Source organism: Propithecus coquereli, unplaced genomic scaffold (genome assembly GCF_000956105.1).
Source record: "Propithecus coquereli isolate 6110/MARCELLA unplaced genomic scaffold, Pcoq_1.0 Scaffold39, whole genome shotgun sequence".
NCBI classification, from domain to species: Eukaryota; Metazoa; Chordata; class Mammalia; order Primates; family Indriidae; genus Propithecus; species Propithecus coquereli.
Window position 1 is genome coordinate 9,171,255 of NW_012149618.1, and position 9,063 is coordinate 9,180,317.

Below are 9,063 nucleotides of genomic sequence, written 5' to 3' on the forward strand. Positions count from 1 at the left end.
CCATCACATAATCTAAGGTCTTGAAAATTTACCTATTTTTTAAAATAGTTTTATAGTTTTAGCTCTTTAGTTGAAGACCCATTTTGAGTTAATTTTTGTATATGTTGTTATTAATATGTAGAGGTCCAACTTCATTTTTTTCGCATGTGAAAATTCAGTTGTCCTAGTATCATTTATTGAAAACGCTATTTTTTTTTTTTGACACTGAATTGTCTTGGCACCCTTGTCAAAAATCAATTTGTTAGGACTGGTGAATGGTGTAAACAGGTGGCAAGGAAGGGGCTAACGGTGGAGAGCAGGAACCAAATTGTAGCCAAGAATCAAATTGCAGCTAGGAACTGATCCCTGGTAGGAACATACATAGTAAAAAGTTCCTAGTAACCTTTAACTGACCCAGAGCTCATTACTGTCCAATTAGCATAACATAGATGGAGCCTTGTTAGAAATTCTGGAGAAGACTCATGCACAGAAAGGGAAACTGTTACATAACCAACCTGTTATGTAACCTGTTATGTAATGTTATGTAACCCCAACCTGTCAATCATCTTCAAAGGTGGGAAACGATAACCAATCCTGACAGGAGAAAGGCGGGACAAACTACTGAGCTTATGAAAGGCAGCGTGGGCTCAGACTTTGGCATCTTTCTCCACTCATGGAGACTGGCCCGTTTTCCTCTCTCTGGAATGTATTTTCACTTTGTGTAGCTTCCTTCTGTACTTTCATTCTTTCTTTTATGCGATAAACTGTATAAAATTGCTCTGTGTCTGTGATCACTCTGTCATCGGCTTGCCTCAGTACCAGTACTCATTCTTGACACTGGGAACAGAGGGAGCAGGGGACCAGGGAACATCCACGGAGACAAACCTAACAAATTGACCGTAAATGTAAAGGTTTATTTCTGGCCTCTCAACTCTATTCCACTGATCTCCATGTCTTTCGTTATGCTAGTGCCACATACTGTCTTGACTATTGTAGCTCTGTAATAAGTTTTTAACTTGAGAAATGTGAGTCCTCTAACTTTGTTTTTATTTTTCAAAATCATTTGAGGGGGAAAGTGCTTTTACCCTAGGATACTACATGTTTGAGAGATACTTGAAGGTTAAAGAAATGATAGGCTTAGATATTTGTGATTCCCTACGCAGGCTGTACATTCTGTTTTGTTTTTTTTTTTAATCCTGTGCCTTCCAATCAAACAAATCCGCTCAAACTCTTTTCATACTGTTAAAAATGTGCTCCTCCAGCCACATGTGCAGTCTCAATTTTGGGTTTGTCTACTTTATTCTTATCTGCTAATCTTCATTCTTGAATCTGCCCAACACTTCACCTTTGGATTTTTGTCCTATTCTGGTCATCCCCAGATTAACTTTTGAGTTTGAGATTTGGTTTTCTATGTACACATTTTCCAACTGAGCTTGTCAAAACACTCAGACTCCACTCTGTGTAAACTCCTGCTGGAATAGGATCATGCTCCACCTTGGGATCATGCCCTGGCATCACAGGGTCCCTCTGGATAGAATCCTAAGCTACATATTGGTATTTTTCTTGTGGCTTGGTGCCTAAGGCTATTCCTAATATTAACTGGATGTTTAACTTTTTCCATCCAGTGGAGAACAACTTTGGCATTGAAGCAGCACAGCCCTGTGTGTGTCTATGCAGAAACATCACATCTAGTGTTTCTCTTTTGATTAAATGGATAGGTTAATTTAGTGTAATAGACTGGTTTATACTAAAGAGTTATGTACTTTTAATTAAGCTATTAATACCCCGTTCACTTCTCTGGATCTTTATTTTGACTTTGATTTTGAGATTGACAACGTTCAATCAAGTTTTAATCTATTTTCAATGAATTTATTTTTTTCTGAAGTGGTCAGAAATATTAGAGAACAGGTATGTCAATTCACACAGAACCGTATGTGTAGACTCAGGATAAATGACGGCCCCATAACCTGAAAACAAAAAGGTAATTGGTCTCACTCACTGTAACATATTTGCAGGAGGCAATCTAACCGCTGGAGAGAATACAAGTGTTTATAGAAGTACAGAAAGTGGAGTTTACTGCTTTGTAGATAAGAGCCTGTGGGACTTGGGGGGATTTAATCAATATTCAAACTATAAACACACTCTGTGCCAATTCCAGGTTATATTTAAGTCTCAGGTTGATTTCCCAAGAAGCAAGAGGTTCAGCACTTGTACCAGGGTATTTCGGTGTTTCTTTTAAAAGCTGGAATCCCAGTTGCTTATTGTTTACAGAAATCAATGGCATTATTTTTGGAAATGGGAATGGAAAACTCTCCAGAGTCCTGATAAGGTCAGGTCAGGCTCTCCCTGAAGGTTGTTTGAGGGGCCAAGTTTTGAATCAATTGCATGAATAACAATTTTGATTGCTCCAGGGACAGGATGATTTTCATCCAGCCCAGTGCCTAGTCAATCAGCTAGCCTGACCAAATAAAACTAATCTTTTTAAATGAACTTATCTATTTGTCTTTGAATTCTTAGGACCAGGCTAAAAAATGGCCCCTGCTGTAGCTGAGTAACCCTGCTTCCAATATTTATGGAAAGAGAAATGTTACATGCCTTAGCAAGGCTGCCTTTGGAGATTGACATGCCTGGCTCTTTTTTCTTTCCTTTGATCAAGGTTTGTAGCTTTTTGAATGCTCTCTGGAGTGAGCCTCTGCCCAGGTTGCACTAGCTATTCTTTGCCTCCTTGTTCCTTCATCATTCTTGTACTTAAAAAGAAATGAGGTTTTATCTTTTGAATAGAATAATCCACAAAGTCTCTGAAACTCCAGTTATTTAATTTTCACTCTCATTCTGGTTTGACAAGTGACAATCTGTTTTTTACTCCTTTTCATCTTTGCTGGCCATTTTAGAAATACCGAAGTGATTGAAAACACAGAGGAAGCCTCCTTAGGAGAACTGACTCAGCAGTCCTCTGCTGAGAGAAAAGGCTATTTTCTTTTCCTTCTTCTCTGTAACCAGGGCCACTCAAATTATTTGTCTACAGGAAATGCCTTGGCTTGCTAAGAGCACTAAGGGGCATGACAATCAATATTGCTTATGCTAGTACATCACACTCGTGGTAAGGGATTTTACTACTAGATTTTCTTACTCGGGGGATTCAGTCACCAACATTTATATAATACTCACAGCATGCAAAGCATGGTACTAGACATGGAAAAAAAAGGCAAGAGAATCACGATGAATGATTCCTGCTCTTTAGGATCTTAAATAGTTGGGATAATGATAAGTATGTTAGTCAGAGTTCTTCAGAAAAAGAGAGAGAGAGAGAGAGATAGAGAGATAATATAAGGAATTGGCTCACGTGACTATGGAGACAGTGAAGTACCAGGATCATAAGTCAGCAAGCTGGAGACCCAGGAGAGCTGATAGTGTAAATTTGAGTCTGAGGGCAGGAAAAAAAAACCCAGTTCAAACAGTCAGATCAGAGAAGTTCCCTCTTACCCAGTCGTTTTGATCTGTTTAGGCCTTTAACTGATTAGAGTGGGTAACCCACATTAGGGAGGACAAACTGCTTTACTCAAGTCTACTGATTCAAATGTTTATCTCATTCAAAAATGCCCTCACAGAGACACCCACAATAATATTTGAATAACATATGGAACCCTGTGTCTCAATCAACTTGACACATAAAATTAAGCATCACAATAAGTATATGTAGACAAGAAGGTGAAAAACACCTCTATATTTGTGGGTTCCTAATTCATGAATTCAACCAACCATGAATCAAAAATATTTTTAAAAAAACCATCTGTACTGAACATGTAAATTTTTTTTATCATTATCTCCTAAACAATACAGTATAATAATTCTTTATATGGCATTTACCTTGTGTTAGATTTTGTAAGTAATGTTGAGATAATTTAAAGTATATGGGAAGATGTATATAGGTTATATTCAAATATTATGCCATTTTATATAAGGGAAAGATTTTGATATATTGGGGAGCTTTGGAACCAATCCCCCATAGATACTGAGGGACAACTGCATCTGATGTGCGCTGTTTGAGCTTGTGCTCAAGTGCTGAGTGATATTAAGCAGAGGTTGTGTGTCCCCTTCTCAGGGATATGGTGTAATTCACAGAGGATAGGACAAGATGGCAGATAGAGCTGCTTCCAAATGGATCATGTAGGCTTGAACAGGCATCATTGGTGGGTTAGCCTGTGGCAGGGATCTGAGGGAGGCCTGAGGCCAGGAACTTAGCTGATTTGGAGAACAAAGGGAGCACAGATGCAATCAATCCACATCTCGGAAGTCCAGGAGCATCAGAGGGAAGAAGCTACAGCCACACTGGGGCCTGTAGTAGGAGGATTGCACTAAAGGACATTTGCTGCCAGGCAATACTTCTTTTTATCAAACCGTCTGTTCAGGTCTGTCAAGGTGTGTCTGGTAACCCAGGTCAACTGCCCACTTTATTTTAGTAATTCTCTGAATTTCCTTCAAAGAGATAATTATGACTTCAAGGCAAAAGAGAAACTCAATGACAGCCATATGCAAATTGGCTCCAGTGAAAATGTGGAGGTCTTTTGCCCTGTAATTCTGTAGTTGACTGAGCATGAGATGTAGTGTAGTTTGGATTGGAACAACTTACACAGGATTGTAAATAGGGCCTTCAGGTGACAGGGATGTAGGTGGTAGGGCAGGGATGTAGGTGGCATAAAGCAGCTACTAGAAGAAACAGTGCTGTGCTTAGAGCATATAGTCTGAAGAAGCAGGAGTTGAGGGGAAGCTCATAGAAAGAAGACACGTGAAGCCTTCAGAATTGAAAATCTGTAGAAGTTCTGTATGGGTTAGAAACATGGAGTTTCTAGAGGTTGGAATAATGAAGAAATCAAGACTTCGGGTCATGAAAATGTAGTCAGAGAAATTAAGATGGGAAAAGAAAAAAAGAGGTCCAGGAAATTCAGTAAGAGGAGACAGAGTGTGCATTACTTTTTTGTGTCATGTAACAAATTACCACCAACCGAGCAGCTTAAAACAACATATGTTTATTATCTCACAGTTTTTGTGGGTTGGAAGTCTGGGAATAGTTGGGTCCTTTTTTCAGGGTCTCACAGGCAGCAGTCAAGGTGTTGGCCAGGAATGCAATTTTATCTGACGTCCAAGGCCCTCTGCCTAGGTCAATCGTTGTTGGAACAACTTAATTTCCTGTGGTTGTGGGACTGAGGTCCTTCGCTCCTAGAGACTGCCCACCATTCCTTACCATGTTGCACTTTCTGTAACATACCGGTTTGCTTCTTCAAGGCCAGCAGAAGAGCACCTGCTAATGCATCTTGTCTCTTACCTCTAGACCCTCTTTTAAAAGGCTGACCTAATTATTAATAAATCAGGTCCCCTAGGATAGTCTACCTTTTGATTAAGTCAAAGTCAACTTATTAGGGACCTATATTACATCTGCAAAATCCCTTCACCTTTGCCATGTAAAGTAATCTACTCATCTAATCATGAGAGTGACATCTGTCATATTTACAGATCACATTCACACTTGAGGAGATGCGATTATACAGGGCATAAGTACCAGGGGCTGGGGATCTTGGGGCCATCCTGGAATTTTGCCTACCACAAGGTGCAATCACTTAAACTAATGTGATCATCTGACCTTGAGTTTCAGAAACAATTTGGCTCCTCTAGGTGCCTTGTATATATGTTTCCCATGAGGTCAATACTGATTCCAATCACTGTAGTCTGCAGAAAGAATAGGTAACTGATTGATACCTACAGGGCCAGAATGTGTTCAGAGAATGGGAATGCAACATGTAGGTCTTGTTTTTTGAGGGATGGCGTGCGGAGTAATGTGATGAAAACTGATCTTTTGAAGATGATTTCATCTTCTCTAAGATCCCTTTATGAGGGTTGAACTAGGGGTCTGAAATGTAACTTAGAAGTTATTGAAACAGCCCAGCTCTGAAGAGAATTATGTCTGTAGTTGGTGAAAAGCTCTAGGAAGAGAAAGGTAAGGTTAAACATAAGAGGCATATTTTAAAATTAAATTTATACACACTGGGGATGGATTGTATTTTGGGGGTGAGTAGAAAGAAAAGGCGAAATAGGAAATGCCTCTAGGGGTTTAAAACTAAGGAAGTAGGATGGAGGTGCCATTTTTTTCATTTAATGTATGTTTGGAGGCCTCTTATGAGCAAAATAATGTTAGAGGGTGATATAAAGTTATTAAGGATATAGTTTCTCTCTACATGAGCTTAGAGTGTTGTAGGAATAAAGAGGTAGGTAAGGAGTCACTGGTATCAAATGCAATAGAAATGTGAGAATGGAGAAAAGATGTAGGTCATGAACAGCAGCATTCTCAATAAGGTGTTTAGAAGCACAGAGGACGTATCTCAAAAGGCAGCAGAAAGAACTATATTCATTTGAGAAGCAGGACTGAAAAATGAGTCAAAAGGAAACAAAGATTATATAAAGGGCAGTTAAAGCAAATGATTTCCTTGGGAGTTTGGAAACAACTCAACATATTTAAATGGCACTATTTATTATTATTAAATTAAGAGCTCTAAAGTAGTTTGACCTGGGGATTCAAACAGATATCTATGGTAGTAGTACTTTTTTCACTCTACAAAGAGTGCAGATATTCTTCCATATTCTTGGAATGGCTGATTGGGAAGTAGCCTTAGAAGTCTTCTAGGCTAGTCTATCATTCATGTAGAACTTTATTTTAAGCATCTGGATCGTCAAATACCTTTAGAGGAAGGAAGCTCACAATTTTCAATTTAGAACATTTTGTTGTTGAACAGTTCTATTAAGTGTTCATCCCTGGCTTAGGAAGCTTGCTTTTACAACAGAAAATTTCCTTATTGAGCATACCTACACTAAACTAGGAAGAAGGCTTCTAGGTGCTTATCTTTGGGAAAAATGCCCATCAGAACACCCTATACTGGGGGAACGAAACTGATAGTGTCTCCTCCAAACCAAGGATCTCTTCTCCCTCTGATAGGTTTTAATCAAGTTAGAATCTTTTTCAGGATGCTGACCTCTTCTATTTTATCCCCAGCCTATTAAACTTGTTGGACTCCATCTCTCAATGGCCACCATTAGTCATATTTCCTAAATGTGGATTATATCTACAGCAGTCATATAGTCCATATTTTATCAATGCTCTTATTTTTAAATGCCCAGTTCTGTATTCTCTCTCTCTCTCTCTTCATGTAATTCACATGTAATATTAGCCTTATCTTAAGAAATACAAACTCATTTTAGATGTCTGGTTGGAATGTAATATTGCTTAAAAAAGGAATATTGTGTTACCTAGTCTCATCTAAAATCAACCACACTCAAAGTTTGGAATTATTCAGGGAAAACTGCTCTCAAAATACAAATGCACCATTTTATTTTAAAGATGCTTCTGGAGTTGCTGAGTACTTTAGCTTTAATTAATGTCAGTAATGAATTTAAAATTGGAAAAAAATCAAGTAACAAATGACAAGGAATAAAAATAAGATTCTGAAGTATCATTCATTATAACTGATATGTAGTGACATTTTGAAAAGCTTGTGCGGAGTAAAATGTGAATCTTGTATTGCATATACCAGAACCAGTGGAATTTTTGGATTTCAATGTGGAATTAATCATTAATGACCTGAGAAATATATTCTAGCAAGTACCAATGTACGTAATGACAAATTGATTAATACCAAGTAGTAATGATCATATTCCACAACTTCAGAGCCTGCTAAACCAACAAATTTAACTTTGTTTCTCCCACAGAACCCATAACGGTATGATTTTAGGAATTATTCAAAAAGCATTTGTTGGATTGTGTGTTCATCTTAAAAGCCATGTTTTCCTTTCCTTCAAAGGACAGCATGAGGTAAACTATCAAGTTTAAGGAAGACACAAGGTTTTTCCCCAAAGAAGTGGGACTAGTGGGGTCAGACCAACCAAATCATTGTAAAAACCTTCCTGGTTGAGCCAGGAGAAATCCTAACTCAACTTGTGTATTCTTTGATAAGGGGCAATAAAACAGTGTTTCTGAGGCTCTAAGCCTCAAAGGAAGAGAAAGCTGGGTGGGACATGATGGGATTTGTGTGTGTGTGTGTGTGTGTGTGTGTGTGCATGAGAATATGTGGTATTACAAGTAATGAAAATTATCTAGAGAGCCAGAGCTTCCTAAATACTAGTGCTGTCTTGTGACTTCTTATATTCTGGGTGTTAGAAAATTTTCTTCTTTTGCCATAAGATGCTGCAGCTCACGGATGATATACTGTTAACCGCTCAATACTGTCCAATATATTCCCATTGAAGTTGGAATAAAATCCAAATGTTTTCCTGTGTCCCAAAAGGCCCCAATTATCAGTTTCTGATTGGCTCAGTGATCTCATCCCACACTTTCCTCCCCTGACTCACTCTGCCACTATCCCTTCTGCTTCAAATGTTGTTACCTTAAATTTTTGCATGGCTACCGCCTTATCATCAATCTTGTTGTAACTCAAATGCGATTTTCTCAAACAGGCATTTTCTGAAAATCCTGATCAAGTAGCACTTTCCACCTCTATGTGTTCTAACTTCCTCCTGTCCCAAGAGGGAGCTACTGCAGACTCCAGATCCAGAAAATCCTTACCTAAAGAGATTGATTTTGACTCTCTATCTGGGGAGGTTGGTGAATTCCAAAGGATTTTGCCAGTGTCATCAATTTACCTTCTCTGACCTGTATGGGAAAGAACATGGGTGATGTAGACAACACATTATGCCCTTAGCTTACAGTCTAACAGACTATGAATGATAAACAAATAATGAATTACACCATGATGTGATAAACAAAAGAATAGTCACTTTGTATTCCATTTACTATTATATAACGTTTGTGGCATTTATTCCTATAGAAAATTCACAATTTTTTTTTTGCTTACTGGTTTAGTGTTGATGTGCCCTTGACAGATATCCTTGTCTGTTGTATTAACTGTTGAATTTTCAGTGTCTAAAATGGTGCTCAGCATATGTAACTACTTAAATATTTGTGCAATATAGTTGAATGATGAAGTGGCCCCATTATGAAATGATTGCATATGTGAGGATTAATTTAGATGACATGCATAC